Source organism: Hyperoodon ampullatus, assembly GCF_949752795.1.
Source record: "Hyperoodon ampullatus genome assembly, chromosome: 1".
Taxonomy (NCBI): domain Eukaryota; kingdom Metazoa; phylum Chordata; class Mammalia; order Artiodactyla; family Ziphiidae; genus Hyperoodon; species Hyperoodon ampullatus.
This window is the reverse complement of record NC_136914.1, coordinates 196,129,627-196,148,876: the sequence shown is the minus strand read 5'-3', so window position 1 is coordinate 196,148,876 and position 19,250 is coordinate 196,129,627. Positions and strand designations below refer to the sequence as shown.

General features: G+C 42.7%; 1 protein-coding gene and 1 pseudogene across 3 annotated transcripts in view; one reads left to right on the top strand and one right to left on the bottom strand.

Moving 5' to 3' along the window:
* Positions 1-19,250, bottom strand: part of PLCE1 (phospholipase C epsilon 1) — a gene marked incomplete at both ends in the record, with an annotated part of 262,284 nt that overhangs the window by 129,576 nt on the left and 113,458 nt on the right. The gene's annotated exons all lie outside the window — the stretch shown is intronic.
* LOC307070111 (mitochondrial import inner membrane translocase subunit Tim29-like) lies at positions 980-1,722 on the top strand (annotated as a pseudogene). The gene has a single exon. The product of its transcript is annotated as a mitochondrial import inner membrane translocase subunit Tim29-like (transcript).

Sequence of the window (19,250 nt, the reverse complement as noted above, 5' to 3'; positions counted from 1 at the left end):
ATTAAAGACCCAGGAGCTCTGTGACCCCTGATCATTCCTCATTATTTGTGGAGCAAAGTTCATTAATCCCACAGGCAACCGTAGTTCTTCTCTTGTGAAAAAATTTTTAGAAAATTTCTGGTGAATATAATTATCAATCTCATTTACAGTCAGTGTTTGCTCTCAGCCCCATGTTCTCCAGTTAATAGTTATTCTACAGTGGAATAGGGTTGTATCTCTAGACGCTCTAACAGCCTAACAAAATTTACTGTGAGACACAGTGTCTTCAAGTTCTATTTCCCTGATAACCGAGTTCAGTACTTTATATGGATTAATTTAGGAGGTAGATAGCATTATTATGTAAGGCTCACATAAGGTCACATAAATAGTAAGCTAGGAAGCTGGGATCTGAATCAGGGTCTTTTTGACTTCAGAGCTCGGGTTCTTGATCACTCAGCATATAACCTCATGTAGCGACAGGATATCACATTGTCATTCTGGATTTTAGATGCATCTCAAGTGATTTCACTTAGTATAAATCAACTTCTTGTGCTTGCTTACTTGCAGTGATCCGATAAAATGAACTCTTCAAACTCCAAAGGTAAGGATTTGACCCTTGAGCATGGACAGTTCCCTTCTTTGTTCAGCCTGGAACCATCACGTCAATCACTACATTAGAATGGAGCACATAGAAACTCAAAAGTGCCCTCTCCTTTCCTTCTTAAAAATTCACAAGAATGTTCCCATGCTTTAAACGGGTATTTTCCAAAGTGTGTAACACTGAATTTATGCAAAACACCGTTCCTTGGTTAATAATTTTGAGACATACTGGGTTAAACAAGCTTTCTTTTTTTCTATTTTAACTGCAGGACTTCTCAGAGCCTTTAATAAATTCCACGAGGGGCATATACTATCACAGCACACAGCAGCTCTCTTCACCCTTGCTGTCTATCTCTATATCATTTGCATGGGAATTACAGTCTCCTCAAAAGTTTTGTCAATGGGGGAAACAGGGCCTCGGGTGCTTGTGGGGTTAGTGGTTCCAAAGAACCTTAGTCCCTTTTGGCCCCGAAGCCGCGTTGAGACTGGTGACGCTGCGGCCTCAAAGCCTGGCGTGTGGGCGCGCTGCTCCAGGACTACGCTGAAGCCTGCGGGGACCCGTGCGGGCGGCCGTGTACAGGGGGCTGCTGGGCGGCGCGGCGGCCTTTGAGGAGGGCTGCTCCACGCGACAGGGACCCTCCTGCTGCTGGCGCCCCGCCACGCGCAACCGCGACTCGGAGACGTTTGTGCAACTTGCTGCTCTGGCTGCGGGGCCGCGGCTGCCTGCGCCACGTGAGCCCGGGCTTCTGCTCGCTGGTGTACGAGGCGCCCTTCGACGCCCAGGCCAGCCTCTGCCAGGCCCGCTGCCGCTACCTGCAGCCCGGCTGGGTCGACTTCCTGGACCGGATCCTGGATGTGGGCTTCGTGGGCCGCTGGTGGGTGCTGGGGGCCCTGATGCGCGACTGCGACATCAACGACGACGAGTTCCTGCACCTGCCATCACATCTGCGCGCCCTTGGGCCCCACCAGCTGCACTCGGAGGCCAACGAGCGGCTCTTCCACGAGAAGTACAAGCCCGTGGTGCTCACCGACGATCAGGTGGACCAGGCGCTGTGGGAGGAGCAGGTCTTGCAGAAGGAGAAGAAGGACCAGCTCGCCCTGAGCCAGGCCGACCCGCTGGTGCCGTCGGAAGTCACGAGATGAAACCCAGACCAGCCTGGGTCCCAATCGGGCTCTGAGCCCTGGCAGAATGTTGGCCCGGGATTGTGCAGTTGGTGTGAGTGAGCCTCAAACGTCGAGTGACAGAAATAAATTATTTGCACTGCTCTCTCCCTGAGTTTTCACAAAATCGGGGGCCTCCCTCTCACCTGTTGATTGTGAGCTGACGCTAATTCAGAGCCTCCTTGGTCTAGGAGTTGGGGAGAGCAGAACGACATGCCATGTCATGTTTAGCACTGCCAGAGTTAGTAAGGTGCTTTAGAAGGAAATAAGCCTTTGTTCACTGGGCTTCACCCTTCCCCTGACTGAGGTATCACAGTTGTTAGGTGACTCCCAAGCTCTCCTAAGAATTTTCAGATTTTCGTTTTAAAATTTGAACTGAAATGTTTATCCTCTATTCCATGAGTAACATTTTTTTAATTGATTTTTAAATTGTAGTCTCAGAGGAAACTGGAAAAATAAGAGACATCCTGTGTACCCTTCCCCCAGCTTCTCCCAAATGGTAACATTTTCTACAAGCAGTACCAAACACCAGGAGATTGACATTGGGATGACTAAACTTTTTGCAAAAGCAACTTGCTTTTACCATATGTGTATTGATAGTGATGTTAAAGTGACCTGGAGGGATAAAGCATTTTCTGATCTGGAAATCAGTGTGGAATCATAGCTTCTGGTTAAGTTACACCTCAGTAACCCTGAAAACACAGACTCCTCTGGAAAGGAATATGTTGGTGTACATAGCTGGGTTATAATTGTACTTTTAAAACTAATATTAGAGGAATGAGACTACCTATGTCACTGATGTGGCCCGTGGCTAGTTAATAAACCAGGAGATGAAACCAAAAAAATAAAAAAACCAAAGAACCTTAGTCCGCCATATTGCCAAAGGCAATATGTAAAGATCTATGTAAAGGTCTAAGGGTGAGAGAGACCATGGCTTATTTAGGAAACTGCAAGTCATTGCCGATGGCTGTAGCATATATTAAGAGAGATGGAGCATCACTGCAGAAAATGAAGGAAGCTTTATTTTCCAGAAGGCACTAGAGAACAGGTGTGGCTCATGAAGGAACAATGGGGGTGGTAGGAGGATCCAAACATATACATGTGAAGAAATGTACAGCCTAAACTTTTGGGTCTCCCGGTGGATCTAGGCAATCGCCCCATCTTGAAGGAGGGGAGTCTGGGCCAAGTCTTCCCTTGAGGGATGCTGCTATGCGAGACATCCACTTAATCCTTGGTTCCTTCCTTCCTTTCTGGTGATCAGAAAGCCCTCATCTTGCCTATAAACTGCCATTCCCAGGGGCTGTCCACAAATTGTGCAACCCAGAAATATCCAGAAAAGCCTCTAAACTGGATAAGTACTTTTCCTTGATAACTCTTCACCCAATGCCCTGGGTATTGTGGCTTTGATAACTCCCACTCCTAGAATTCTGCTCCCTCCCTCAGGGTTAGCACTTGTTCAGAAACTTTAGTTTAGGTGCAAGCCCACGGAAGAGCCTTGGGCTTGGCCTAGAGCTCAGCAAAACCTGCCACTTCCCATGGATTTCTCTTTTTGCCTTTTGGTCCCTATCAAAAGGTCTTTATTGCTGTGTCTCATACGCAAGTCTAGCTAGAGTTTACCAAGTAATCTCACAAAATCTCTTACACAGTGTGAGGGAGCCATGATAGGTTGGCATGGCTAACCGTACTTTTCATAAAGCTTGAGTTAAATTGCTACGAGATTTGCTGAAGAATCCAGCTTGTGAGTGGTCAGCCCTGGAACTGGTAAAAGCTGAGAGAGAATCAGAAGATTCTGGCTCCTTGCCCAGTACTCAGCATTACACCAAGCTGAGCCTGAGTCACCATGGATGTGCTCTGTGTCCAGGGGCCAGCCTTATTAGCTGCCAATGTATCTCAATGGGGTTAAGAAAGGTTAAGCAGAAATTCCTTCATTCACTCATTGAGTGCCTACTATGTGCCAGGTTTTGTTTCAGACTACACTGATGTTGGGATTCAGTGAACAAGAAAAGATCCTTGTTGATATTGAACATCCTAGGAGAGAAGACTGATAAACACTACTATAATATGGGTGGGGGAAGGGAAGATATTGGCTGGAGGTTGGAAAGGTGTAGTATTACATAGCATATATATATATATATATATATATATATATATATTTTTTTTTTTTTTTTTTTTTTTTTTTTTTTTTTTGCGGTACGCGGGCCTCTCACTGTTGTGGCCTCTCCCGCTGTGGTGCACAGGCTCCAGACGCTCAGGCCCAGCGGCCATGGCTCACGGGCCCAGCCGCTCCACGGCATGTGGGATCCTCCTGGACCGGAGCACGAACCCGTGTCCCCTGCATCGGCAGGCGGACTCTCAACCACTGCGCCACCAGGGAAGCCCTACATAGCATATTTTAACTAGAATGTTATTTCCTCAAGTCTTTCTGCAAAAGTCTTCAAAGCTTTACCATCCAGGATGCTCTTGGCTTGGTCACCCTAATTCTTTCCTGGTGTCTCAACAAGAGCTACTCACCTAGCTCTTGCGCCTCACCATTTATTAGCCCTTTGCACGAAGTAACACATTTTAATTTTTACAAAGAACACTGTCAGGCAAGCGTGATTACCCCCATTCTATAAATGACAAATTGAGGGTCAGAAATGTTAAGCAATTTGCCTAAAGACTCATTACTACTAAGAGATGGGGCTGGAACTAAAATTCAGCTCTGACTCCAAAAGTCTACCATCTACTATGGTCAACATTTTGAGAGATCTTCTGCAGGAGAGAAGGATTCCCCTGATTTCCTGCTGAGTCTGTTTCTCTGTCACACACACACACACACACACACACACACACACACACACACACACACACACAGAGTCTTTTCTGGGTAGGGAGAGAGGTGGTTGAAAAGTTAGGCAGGATTATACCTTATAGGAATCTGACTTTAATGAAAAATAGAACATAGTACTTGCATTATATTTTGATGGTGGCTTAGTATGTATGTATGTATATATTTACAAAGGTAAAACCTTTGGGAGAACCTGCCACATAGCTCTGCTTCTGAAATGTTATTTTTCATTCTCATTCTCTGTGAATGGTGGTGTGATGGGCACAGACTTTCTTGGAAGGCAAAACAAAAACTTAAACATGCATACCCTTTGTCTTAGCAATTCCACTTCTGGTATTTTATCTGACAGAAATTCTTTCAAAAATACAAAGTGAGGTAAATTCATAGGTACTAAAATTGAAAATTTAAGTGAAAAAAAAAAGCAAGTTGGGAACAATGGAATATGAACCTATTGGAGGAAAAAGAATTTTATAAATGTAGGTATATGTTTGTATATCTGTCTAGTACACACCAAACTAATGAAAGTGTTTATATATTGCACAGTTCTGTTTCTGTGTTGGGTCTTCATTGCTGTGCGTGGGCTTTCTCTAGTTGCAGTGAGCAGGGGCTACTCTTCGTTGCCGTGTGCAGGCTTCTCATTGTGGTGGCTTCCTTGTTGCAGAGCATAGGCTCTAGGCGTGCAGGCTTCAGTAGTTGTGGCTCGCAGGCTTAGTTGCTCTGCAGCATGGGTTCCCGGACCAGGGCTCAAACCCATGTCCCCTGCATTGGCAGGCAGATTCTTAACCACTGCGCCACAAGGGAAGTCCAAAAGTTTTTTTTTAATTGAAGTATAGTTGATTTATAATATTGTGTTAGTTTCAGGTGTACAGCAATGTGATTCAGTTATATATATATATATATATATTTCATATTATTTTCCATTATAGGTTATTATAAGATATTGAATATCACAAAATTTTTAATTTTGATGAGGTCCAATTTGCCCATTTTTCTTTTGTCGACTGTGCCTTTGGTGTCATATCCAAAAATCATTGCCAAATACAATGTCATGATGCTTTCCCCCTATGTTTCATATTTTTAGGTCTTTGATTCATTTTGAGTTAATTTTTATATATAGTGTTAGGGAAGTGTCCAAATGCATTTTTTGCATGTGGACAGCCAATCTTCCTAGCACTATTTTTTGAAAAACTGCCCCACTGAACGGTCTTGATACATTTGTTGAAAATTATTTGACCATACATGCAAGCGATCCCTATTCTATTCCATTGGTCTATATGTCTGTCCTTATGCCAGTACCACACTGTTTTGATTACTGTAGCTTTGTAGTAAGTTTAGAAATTGGATATGTGAGTCTTCCAACCTTTTAACTTTTTATTTTAAAAAAGTTATTTTGGTTATTTTGGGTCCCTGAAAGCCCATGTGCATTTTAGAATCAGCTTATTAATTCCTGCAAAAAAGGCAGCTGGAATTTTGATAGGGAATGCACTGAATCAGTAGACTACTTCGGGGAGTACTGCCATCTTAACAATATTAAGTTTTAAATCCATGACCACAGGAGATCTTTCCATTTATTGAGGTCTTTTAAAATTCTTTCAACAATGCTTTGTAGTTTTTAGTGCACAAGTCTTGAATTTCTTTTGTTAAACTTATTCTTAAGTATTTTATTATTTTTGATGCTGTTGTAAATGAAATAGTTTTTGTAACTTCACTGTCAGATTGTTCATTCATGGCTAGTGTACAAAAATACGACTGCGCTTGTATCTTGCAAACTTGCTGAACTCATTTATTAGTTCTAATAGTATTTTAGTGTATTCTTTAGGTTTTTCTATATACGATATCATGTTATCTGATAATAGAGATAGTTTTACTTCTTTGTTTCCAGTTTGGATGCCTTTTATTTCATTTTCTTGCCTAACTGCCCTGGCTAGAACCTCCAATAAAATGTTGAATAGAAGTAGTGAGAATGGATATCTTTGTCTGGTTCCTGATCTTAGGTGGAAAACTCTCAGTCTTCCACTATTATGCATTATGTTAGCTGTGGGTTTTTCATAGATGCACTTTATCAGGTTAGGGAAGTTCCCTTCTGTTCCTATTTTGTTGAGTGTTTTTACTGTAAAAGGTTATTGGGTTTTGTCAAATGATTTTTCTGCATCTATTGAGAAAATCATGTGGTTGTTATCCATTATTCTATTAATATAGTGCACTACTTTGATTTTCATATGCTTAACTGTACATTCATTTTATATTAATATATTGTGTGTGTAAGCACAGTCTAACTGAGAAGAGCTTTGTATGAGACCAGCAGACATTTATTGTCTATCTGCAGTTCTGACCCTAATTTGGACCTGTACATTGGACAAGAACAGATGGCAAACTGGGACATGGCTGTAACCATGACTCCAAATCACAAACACTCTGATATTTTTAAAAATTATGTTTGTTTTAAAGAAAGGAAATATATATTTTAAAAGTTCATGTTGAAAATGCACTCTTTATTATTGTTTGTTATTATAATCACATTTTCAACCTGTGACGATATGAGCATCAATTAAAATAGCTCTATGACTTAAAAGAAAACTTGTGCGTGTTATTTCTGATTTAGAACATATTATTGCAGAACTGACCTGTACCAGACTTTGGGTAGGTCAAAGTCACTTAATAAGAAAAACACGTACCGACCTGGAATTTTTTTTTCCCATAAAAGGCAATACTAATGGTACTGACAGCATTACTTGCTAACGTTTTATTAAGTATCTCCTTTAGTCCTATCAGTGACTCTGGCCTGACTATGATTAAGTATTCCATTTTACAGCTGAAGAAACTCAGAGAGGTTAAGGAACTTGCCTAAATATTCACAGGTAGTTAAGTAGTGATGCCAGGATTCTGACTTAGACTCATTTGACTCCAAAGTCCATTCTCTTCACCATTTCTTGTACTCTAGGTACCAGAGTTAAATTTATGCACGAACTCAAAACTCATTTCCCCTTTTCAACTAAAATGGGACCAAAACCTGGAAGTCATTAGGATTCACTGTGTCCCACTTGTTGACCAAATGTTATTTCAAGTCAAGTACTCAGTAGGTACTTACCATGTGAATTCAACCTATGGGGTATATCTAATCTAGTAGTGGACAAGGCTGTACAGGAACTGCTTTGTATTTAATTATGCAATTAATGGCTTTTTGACTATGTTTGATGATTTAAGCAGAAGATCTTTGCTGACAAAGTCAAAGCCACCTTTAACAGGAAAAAAAAAAAAAAAGCTATGCCACAGTGGCTAATGATAGATTTGAGGACATTATGATATGGTGCATTAAAATCACCATGCCATTGTCATGTAGAGGGAGTCTGGTAATCTACAAGTCTAAGCCCCACACCATGGACCTCCCCTGAGTCCTGGCTCAGGACACTACACAATCTTGGCTCTCCTCTTACCTCTCCAGCAACGGCACTGGCTTCTGAGTCTCCTTGCAGCTCCTGAGCCTGAACTCTACAGTCTCAGTTCTCTCATCTCTCTTTCCTAGAAAAGCTCATCTCAAGCTGCAGCCATCACAGGTAAGCAGATGACTTTGCAAATGTGTAATTCCAGTTCTGACCTCTCCCTCAGCTCCAATCCTGATGCTTCTATTGGAAGTGTCTATATGAACATCCCAGCACCTCAGAGTCAAGCTATGCAAATTGGATTTAACTTTGCCCTTTCTTTTTAGGGCACCACCTTTACTTCCCCAGATCCAAAATCTTGGAGGCATTTGTTATTCCTCCATGTCCTGGGCTGATTTTGCACCCACTCATCCACCAGTTATTTCCAGAATTAGTCCCTTCCATCCCATTTTCACTGCTTTCTCTCAATTCCCACCTGCATGGATACCTGCATCAGCCTCTTGACTATCCTCTACTGTGAGATACTGAGAGGAATCCTCACAAAAGCCTTCTTAGGCCAAAGCCTAGAGGATAAGTAAGGCCATTTGGCTCTGTGAAGTGATGTCCATGATGGCAGTGGGAGCTGGAAGAAGGGTGGAGCCAGCCTAATAAAATGTGGAAAGAAAACACACAAAGGTTTCATCATGTCTGGGAGAGACCTCATAATTCCTTCCTGAGGTCAGTTCCTCTCTGATTTGGTATAAAACAGTCATAGGACCTGGAATAACAACTGTCATTCTCTGTCAGAGCAGCAGAGACAAAGGAGGTACTGGTGCCCATACCAGGACATAAACAGTTCAGACTGCCCAGCCTCTGTATCTGTGACCCTGAGCCAGAGTGCTGCCAGCTCTGACTGGGCAAACTAGGGCTGCATGCCTGGGAGCGTTGGGTACCTTCATTCTCATGCCTCCCACCAGAGGCATGTGGTACGGAGGTGGTGAAGGGGGAGCCCTAGCCTTCACATGCAATGCAGGAGGGCGCTCAGGTGCCCGGGCTCTGAAGTGGGACAGAACCAAGTCCAAATCCCACTCAGCCACTCTCTAGTTGCTTAACCTTGTAATTAATCTCTCAGAGCGGAGCAGGCCATCTGCTCAGCTTCCTGTGAACTCCCAGCTGGAAGGAGTACAAAACACCAGTAAAGAAACAAGGAGATGGGGAAAATCAATTAACTCCTTAGAAGTGAAATATCATACGTGGTTGGGACAAATACTCTGGCAAACCTCTGAAGTTGGAAGGGGGTGGGATCACTATGAAGTCCCCAAAATGCCTTTTAAAACAGAGACACCCACTTAGCCTAACCACAGGGCCTTGGTTTGTGGATGGGGACAGGCAAGCTGGGGGCCAGAAGGGAATAGCTCAGGACAACAGAGGGTAAAGCCACCAGCTATCTTCCCCCTTCTCAAGCTCTTCTTAAGCAATTGGAATTTGTAGGGGTACCAATTTATGGCCCCTAAGTCTCAGTTTTCTTAACTTTGAAATGGGGATCATGAGCCTACCTCACCAGGTTGCTTTGGGAATTACATGATGTGTACACAAAACACTCAGTATAGTGGCTGGGCCATTAATAGAAGACCTACATGTTTCCACATGAACTCTGGGGAGGTTGTCGTATGCCCAAGGAATGTGTTATTATTTACTTGTTTATAAGCACATGAGAGTTGGCAAAGGGAGAGAATAGGTCATTAATACACATAAGACATGTGGCTTTTCATTCTGTTGAAGGCCCAATTACTTAGTGGTCTGTTATTTCTTTCAGGGTGACTTCCTTTTTGTCTACAGTTACAGATATAAATATAAATAATACAAAGAGATTCTATTTTTTAACAGCTGGTGGATCATATATAATTACTCTGTAAGCTCTTCACCTGAAGGGACCCAACTGGACCCTTGCCCTCTCTGAAGGAAGAATCCTCTCTGACCACTCTGAGTGAGTCTTACAGTTGTTGACCACCAATCCTGGGCACCAAAGAGAACTCTCAAACGTCTTTGTCAATGGGAAAGACCTGGGGTCTTTTCAAGGTGACCTTGAAACTGAATGAGACCAAGGAATTGAGGACGGAAGGCAAGGGCGAAAAGAGTGTTTGCACAATTAGTGAGTGGCACAGCTAGCATTGAACCCAGGATTTTTACCTAGGAATTTTGTTGTTAAAATAATGCAGATTCTGATTCAAGAGGTCTTGGTGGGGTCTGAGATTTCTTCTGGTTCTGGGACCACATTTTCAATTGCAAGAGGGTTGGTGTGGCTAAAGCACTTAGAACAGTTTATGGCATGTAGTTGCTGACCCAATAAATGGTAGTTATTATTGTTTCTATTACTCACACTGGTTGAGTTACGTGTGGCTCTTAGCAATAGGGCAAGTGCCTTTGGGTTTAGAAATCCATTTTCTGGGGACTTGATTGGCTCAGACCAGTGCCCCAGGGTTCAAAGACAGACTCAAATAGGCTGGTGAACTGACCACACCAAGCTTTGAAGATGCCTTCTGAGCCAAAGATTAGAGCTTAAGGGGAAGTGGAACAAACAAACAGGATAACATTTTTTAAAAGGCTGCCTCCTGTGTGTGGCAGCAACCAAAGGGTGCTGCAGCAGGATGGGGCTCTTGTTCTGTGTGCAGCAGGTGGGCTTCCCACTCCAAGACCAGGAGTAGGCCTGGCATGGAAGCTTTTGGCCCTCAGAGGATGAGTTAGTTCTCCTTAGGCGAAGGTGTGTGACACAAAAGCCATGAGATACAGAAAGGTCCCTTGAGGAGGCTTCCAGAGGTAATCTAGAGTCTTGCTACTCAACATGAGGGTCTTGGCCATCAACAACTGCATCACTTGGGAATGTCCTAGAAACTCAGAATCTCAGTCCCTGCCCCAGACAGACCTAGTAAATCCAAATCTGCATTTCAGCAAAGTCCCTAGGAGATTCACATGCACATTACTATTTGAGAAGCACTGCTTTGATGGAGTTTCATTGTAAGTAGGGTGGCCACAGGGAAAGAAGCATCCAGATATAGCAGAAAATAAGCCCACTGGCTTCACAAACCCACACCCAGGACCACAATCATAGTCATTACTTATCATCACAATTATTTGCAGCAGTTAACAACAGCAGCTTACAGTTTTATAAATGGCTTAGAGTCAGCAAATTGAATGCCCCTACATTGCTTTGATTTATAGGATAAGCCTATTATTTCCACTTTGTGGATACAGAAAACTAAGGTTCAGAGAGACTGAATAATCAAATAATCAAAAATTCATTTTCAACATAGGAGCCGAAATTACAATTATGTTATTCCACCATAGGTCACTTCATAAATATATGGTTTCTCATTAATTTGTACTAAATTGAGCAGTAGAAAAATTTAGTCTTAATAACAATATTTTTAAAGCAATGCAGGCTTTTTGCTTTTAGGTCCAAAGTAATAAAGGTACAAGAATAATCTTTTTAAAAAAACAATACCACCAGAATTTATGTCCAAGTTAAACACTAAGCAGTCACCTTTGGGTATGATATATGTGATACAAAGGTGCTCTGGGTAGCCCTGGTCTTTTCTTGGTGCTGTTTTCAGAGTCTGTAGTACTGTTGTTTGGACCTCCTATAGCTTATGTTTCTATCTCCAACTCCCTCCCGGCAGGGCGCCAGCAGAGAGGAGAGTTTAGTAACTGCCACTGAATGAACAGATGGAGAGACTGATAAACACAAAGGAATGTGACACAGCCTAAGGCCAAAGGAATCTAAGACCTGGGCTCCCCCCTCCCCCCACTGTGGAGAGATGAGAAGGTTCTGGAAGGGATGTGGCATCCATGTCAGCAAGCAGACTCTTCCTCAGATAGCTAGTGTAATCTCTCCAAGTCCACCAGACATTCAGACAGAAGCAAGGAAGAGAAGAAGAACAGGAAGTCCTTCAAATGGAATCCATTGGCAAGGCTGAACTTTGTGACCCACTTTTGATATGTGAGGTAGTCTGTGCTTTGCTGAACATGTCTGTTACTGTACATCTGTATGTCCATCCCATCCCCTATCCATTTCCCTCCCTTTCCCTTCTTCTATCTCTTTTTCCTCCCTCATTTCCTTCTATCCTTTCTTTCCTTTTTTTTTTTTAAAGGAAGAGTTTGCATTTAAAAATTCCAATTTTCTCACAGCTGAGGCAGAGAAGGAGAAAAAGGAATTTACCTGTGTATGATCCACCTGAGCTAACCGGGAAGATGAGAGAGACCTTCGAGGCAGGTGAGGTGCTGTTGGTGGTTGATGCAGCCTGGAATCGTAGGAAGGGATGGGGGTGGATGGGAGAAATGAGCTCTGAGGGCAAGAGCCAGGAATAGCTCTATCTGGACCCCCGTCCTCCTGAGGTCTGCCTTGACCCAGGGGCCACCTGCAGCTCCAGATGGCCTCCAGACGAGGGCGCCCTCCCCAGCTCCATTTCCCACAGTCCCCTCCACGCCCCCTCCCTCCTGCCAAACCTGACCCCTTGCTATTCTCTCCGGAGAACCATCCTGATCTAAGCCTCTGTTCTTGCTATTTCTGGAATGTCTTACTTGCTCCATCTCCACCTTTTTCTGTTTATTTGTTTTGGACAGTGTGCTAATCACTTTATATTCATTAGGTTCATTGATTTTATCCTGTTATAATTTTCTGAGGCAAGTATCTGCATTGTCCCCATTTTATAGGCAGGATGATACAACTTAGAAAGGTTAAGTTAACAGAAAGGTTAAGTAATCTGCCCCAGGTCACACAGCTTGTCTGTTGTAGATCTGGGATTTAGGTCTGCTTGTCACCAAAGTGCACAATCTTAATCACTAATTTTTGCCTCATATGTGTCACAGTACAGTGTAACCACATATTCAAATGTCAGTCTTTCTGTCAACTAAATCAGTGACTCCTAGAGATGAAGGACACTGCCTTTTTTCATTGTTTTCATCCCTGGCTAGAACAAAGCCATGGCCAGCACTCAGCAAATGTTCTCATAGTGTGTTATATTACATTATATTTCCTAGAGGTGGGCTAGAGACAGGGTAAGAGCTTAAGAGGTTGGGAACTTACCAAAACCCTGTCTATGGAAAATGTGAATGCTCTCTGGAACTTTTCCAACCCAGTTCCTGAACATGAAACACACTTCCAGATGGTCTAACTTGGGCTTTAACATCCCATTAGCAGGAAAAAAAAAAAAGGTACTGTATATGTTTTAGGTTCAGAACACAATCCATTTCTGGGTTTGCAATTGAGGTGTTGAGAGACGCTACAAAAAAGGACAAAGACCGAAGAGCACACAGTTATATCAGACTGGAGTGAATCAGTGAAACAAGATATTAACCCACTTGAAGACCCTTGAGGCCTCCAGCCTTTCCCCTTGGATAACTCTGAAAGGCGTCCAGTGAGTTCCAGTTTGGGCAGGGGTTAGTTAATTCTGCCTGGTTCAAATCAGGGCTATGGATCCCTCATGGTTTTCATGTCCCTAAAGGTTTTCCACATTTGGGCAAGATCTGTGCTTTATGGAAGCCCGAGGAGGCCCTGCTCCCAGCCCCTTGGGCTGAGCCGACTGCGTCAGCCCTTGGCACGGATGCAGAGGTTTTCACAGTGGGGCTGTGTCATAGTAAAAATGCCTCCATTCTTAACCAACCGTAATTTTTATTACATTTCATTTTTCTCCCCGTGATGCTAAATTTTCATGACCAATCTTTTTCCGGTAAGCACTGCCCTGTGCCAACGAAAACTGCGTGGGTTCACACTGGCTTCTGGCCCTTTATTTTGAGTGCACCATTCCTGATCCGGGGATACTCATGCAAGTTTGTAATTACTACTCTCCCTCCTTCCGAGGGTGTCCTACCTCCAGGCTCTTGACCTATACCATGTTTTTGTTGTTCTCCCCTTCCTAAAATTCAACCTGCTTAAGAGCCTGTGATGGCTTTCTAATGCTTTAGGTCCAAATTTTCACCTTGTTCTCTCCAAATTGTGACCACATCTACCAAATTAGCCTTACACCTCACTGCATCCGCCCACAGATCATTGCTGAGAATCACTTCCTCATTGTTTCCCAGGCGCTGTGCTCATTCCCACCCTGTAGTTCATCTCATGCCTGGAATGAGACCCCCAGCAGAAGCCGGTTCAAAGAAGACTTTCCTGCTTCCAGCTCAGCCTCTTAAACCCATGAACTGAAATCCTCCCTAGCATACCATCCAGGGCACACAAATGTAGCTGTCTGCAGGGTCAGACGGGTGAGGAAATGAGACTTGAGCTGGGAGGGAGACAACCCAGTGGCAGGGCCAGGTATATGGGAGAGCAAGCTGGTGTGTCTTGCTTGGGGATGTGCGTGCATCAGGGCCAGCGCAAGGGGCCAAGGGAGAATGGTGGCCCAGAGGTGTCAGAAAAGCCAGAACTCTACATTTTAATGCAGAATTTCCTAATGTAAAAAAAAAGTACTGTAGCTGTCAAAGAAAAAGCCACATAGCCTGGATTTGGCCCACCAGGGAGTTTTTGCTCTCCTGGTCAAAGCAAGACACTGCTATGACTCAGCACTCAGTGAGTTTGGCTTGGGGTGGGGGAGTGTTAACAGTCCCCCTGGGCCTGCAGCGGGGAGTGTCTTCGATCCCCCTTTCTAGTCCACACCATAGCCTGTCTTCTAAACTTCTTGGAATACAGTTCCCAGAAAGTAGAGAAAGCTGGGTTACTAGGTTATTCCTCCTTTGCCCACCTCCTCAGAACAACCACACAGCACTACAGCTCGTACAAGCTGCATCTCTCTTTCAGAATATCATTTATTTTCAGACTCAATAGCCTCGATGGTTTTAAATGTGAACATTTTTATTTGGGGGTAAAGAGGGCTAGAGAGGCAGTGTAAGTGGGGGCATCACTAGTTGATTTTTGTCAGAATCATCCTTTTGAAAGAGAAATCCTATTGTGTCTCTTCTGTTTAAAACCCTCTGATGGTTTTCCATGGCTCTTAGGGATACAGACAGGAGCCCTTAACAAGAGCCTGTACTATCTGGTAGTTTGTTTTGCCTCTCTGTGGCTTAGTTTCTTCACATGTAAAAATGTGAGTCTTAAATTAGATATTAAAAACAAACAAACAAACAAAAAACACTTCTCAGAGTGCCTGGCCCACAGTGAGTACCCAATACCTGCTAGCCTTTGTCACTCTGAGTTCTCCTGACTTTCCTGAGGAACCCTCCAGATCTCCACTCTCCACTCAAACCTCAAACCTGCCATACTCCCGGCTGCCACGGGGCCTTTGCACAAATGATTACTTCTGCCTCGAACACTCTTCCAGCTCCCCTTCTCTTAGTTAATATCTATTGGACCTTTAGCCCTCAGTGGAAACATCATTGCCTTCTCTGCCTGGGTTTAATCCCCCTTTTAGAGGGTCTCACACAGTCATGGCCCTTTCCCTGGTAGCATGTACCATGGCCAAAACTTGTCATTTATTTTTGTAATTACATGATTCCCTACTGGTCTTTAAGCTCCATGTGGGTAGGGAAAATGTCTGTTCTATTCTTAATACCTGGCAGTGCAGGTGTTTAATAATATTTGCAAGGTAAATGAATTTCAACCACTAGCAGCCTGTTCTTGGTGTGCTGGGGTATGATGACCACAGAGAAGAGGGCCTTCCCCAAAGATAGAGAGAAAATAGGGGCTCCTCTCTCAGCGTGAGGGCTGTGGAATGGAGGTGCCCTCATCTCTTTGCTCAGGAAAGAGACCCCAGACCCTTCAAAGCAGGGCTAATGCAGAGACTGGAGCCTCTCCTTTTTACTCCTTTTCTCTTTTCTCAACAGCAGTGTGGGTCCACTTTGCAGAGATAAAGCCCTAAGGAGCACTTGCCAACAGGCCCAGGGGTATGAGGGCATATAGAGCACTGACAGAACCAGACTAGATAGAAATCATTCCATGGTTGTCTGCCTCACTGTAGGATAGGGCAGGACTTTCCTGCTCAGAGGCCAATGAAGATCAGATATGCCTTGTGTGGCTCTCAGATGGTCTGTCTTCTGCCATGTACCTTTAGTCACATATTGAGCAGGGCTGGGACCAGCCCAAATGATTTTTGTAAATGATGTTTGAAAAATAGCCATTGCTGGTAAATTAACTTTAGATATTCGTGATGCTCACAGGTTCAAATCAGATGGCTTCAAACGTGCTTTTCTGGTTTTATTTAGTACAGGTAACTGTGTGTTAGCCTAGAGTTGTGTGCAGGTATTCATTTACTCATTCATTCACTCAACAAATATTTTCTGAGACTTCCTCTCCCGTTTGGTTGATTCTGTGCTATGACTGCTGACTCAGCTGTAGAAGGGAAAAGCCTTCCACCCACCCCCATAGGTACCCATATCAAAAAATGCCTGAGATAGCCTTGAAGTCCTTGGAGGTCTCTAGGTCAAGGAGGCAGCAGGTACACAGAGAAGTGATCAATTTTGTAGTCAGACGGACCTGTGTTCAAATTGGGGGTTCCATGTCGTACTTACATATGTATGTACACACACACACACACACACACACACACATGCCCAGGACAGGCTGAGATTTGAGTGGGAGATAAAATTGGAGGGTTTCCTAATGGTTAAGAACTTGGATTGGGAATCAGACAGACTTGGGACCAAATGCTGGCTTTGCCCCACTAAGCCCAGTTAAAGGTTTTGGTTCTAGAGTTGGCAGTCCATAAGCTCAGATCTTGTGAGTTGCCAGAGTCTCTGAAACTTTTTATGCTCTCAGTTCCCCTCCATGTTCTCAGATCATCCACAACAATATCTGCTTGAAATGGATTTTAGATGTCTGCTTATTAATGTAAAAATGTGGTTCTGCGTATAAACTGGGGTAAAATACACACGACTGTTACCAAGGGTGTTTCTGGTGACTGTAAAATTCACAGGTAGAGCCTCAGAGGGGTTGAAGCATCCATTTGTTCAGGCTATCATAGAATCATTTATGGGATTAATATTATAGAAATTGTTTTCTAAAAAGTTTGTTGTTATAATGAAATAAAGAGCTAAAAGACTTAAAATACCAAATATGTACGTATTTCCAGTTGGCAAAACATTTTAGACCTTCCAGAAGATGGTAAAATCTTCTGTCAGAATTTAGTCCATTGAAAACTAAACACTCTTAAAATGCCCTCTTACTACTTTAACTGTACTAGTTAAGTTTCTTGGTTTTAAGACTCAATTATGACAGAAGTTTAAATAATGACTCAGACTATCCTGAGATCTTCTCTTTTTTTCCTCTTAAATATTTGCTACTGACCCACATGTTATTATAAACAAATTATAAGCATTTTCCATTATGTTCTGTAAATGTTCCCATGGACAAGAATTTTCATAGCTCATTTAAATGAGGTTTTTGTTCTTTAAACAATTTAAAACACTCAAAAGGATTAGTACACGTACTGAAAAAAATCTCATTTAATTTTATTGTAAAGAGTAATCCATCCATCTTCATAAAAATGTACAAATTCTAACTTGAACACTAAATTTTATACCAATCTTAGTAGACATGGTGCCCAATCCCAGGAATAAATGCTTAGCATCTTTTCTACTCTGGAGGGAAGAGACATGATATCAGCAGAGAATGAAGCTGAAACAACAGAAGCATCATAATATAGGTGAGGGCTTGTTTTCCTTGGTTAAATAGATATTCACATTTCTCCAGGCTCTAAAATGGTTTTAGAAACCTCAGACTTCATTCAAGATGGTACAGGGAATTCCCTCTGAGCCCCTACATCCTGTTCTTATCTCAACTACAGCATTTATTTACAGTCCTAAAATTGCATGTATATCTGTCCATCTCTTCCACTATCAGGTGACTTTGTCTTACTCACTGTTTTATTCTCAGGGCCTAACACAGTGCTTGGCACATAGAAGATGCTCAACAAATATTTGTTAAATGAATTAATGAGTGGCCTGATGCATGAGTCCTAAGGCAAACCATACATAGGGGCAGCCTCCAGCCTCTAGATACCTCCTTTCAAGTGTCCCGTAAGATGCTACTTCTCTGAGCCCATAGCCAGGGAGACCTGGCTAAGAGCAGAGACCTGGCTAAGAGCAGAGACTTATGGCTACCAGGGGATAAGGTGGCGGCGGGGGCGGGGGATGGGGGAAGGATAAATTGGGAGATTGGGATTGACATATGCACACGACTATATATAAAATACATAACTAATAAGAACCGGCTGTATAGCACAGGGAACTCTACTCAATACTCTCTAATGGCCTATATGGGAAAAGAATCTAAAAAAAAAAGAATGTGCATATGTATATATATAACTGATTCACTTTGCTGTACACCTCAAACTAGCACAATATTGTAAATCAACTATATGCCAATAAAAATTAAAAAAAAAAAAGAACAGTGGACGGCTGGCATTTCATGGGGTTGGCAAAGGGTGGCAGCAATCATCATTACCACCATCATCACCCTCAGCATCACATCATCACTGTAACATTTATTGAACACAAATTAGATGCCAGATACTATGCTAAGTTCTTCATATACATTATCTCATTTAATCCTCAGAACAATTCTATGAGGTTGTTGCTCTTATTCCTGCTTTATGGTGGCAGACTCTGAAGCCTAGAAAGGCAAAGTCACCTATTCAAAATGACACAGTGTTGAAGTCAAGACTCAAACAAAAGACAGAATGATGCTCCTGTTCAATTTCTTTTACCCATGAAGCAACTCAGAGGCTGAGAGTCCTACAGGTCAAAGAGAGCCCCAGACAATACTTGTCTTATTGATTCTGAGCCCTTCTCTCTGCTTGCTTCAACAAAGCCTCTGTCCCCCTTCTCATTTGAATGTGAGCCCCAAATGGTCTTCATTATGGCTGCAGAAAACAATACCATTGGAAACAAGCAGCTTGAATCCATCAGTCTTCACACAGGCTCCAAATGCCTCTTTTTAAACGTCACTCATGTAGTAGATGCACATGGAAATTAACATTCAAATAGTAAGGATGGATAGGAGGTGACAAGTAAGAGGCCTCTCTTGGAGGTAACCATTTTCGCATGATTCTGTGTCTATTCTTTGGCAGTTATCTCCTAACTGTAAAAAAGATTTTCATCCCATTTAAAAAAATATATTTTCTTCCCTTTCAAGAAGAATACATTTAATCACCTCGATGAAAGATGAGGAATTTGGCCCATTCTACCCACTACTGCAAGTTATATTTTTTTAGTTTTATTTTTCTATTGGTAACTGTATGTTTCAGCTTTAAATACTATTCTTAATCTTCTACCTTTACATTTCAATTTAAATGTATTTCTTAACTCCCCAAAAGTTATCCATCTGCTCTTTATCCTTCTCT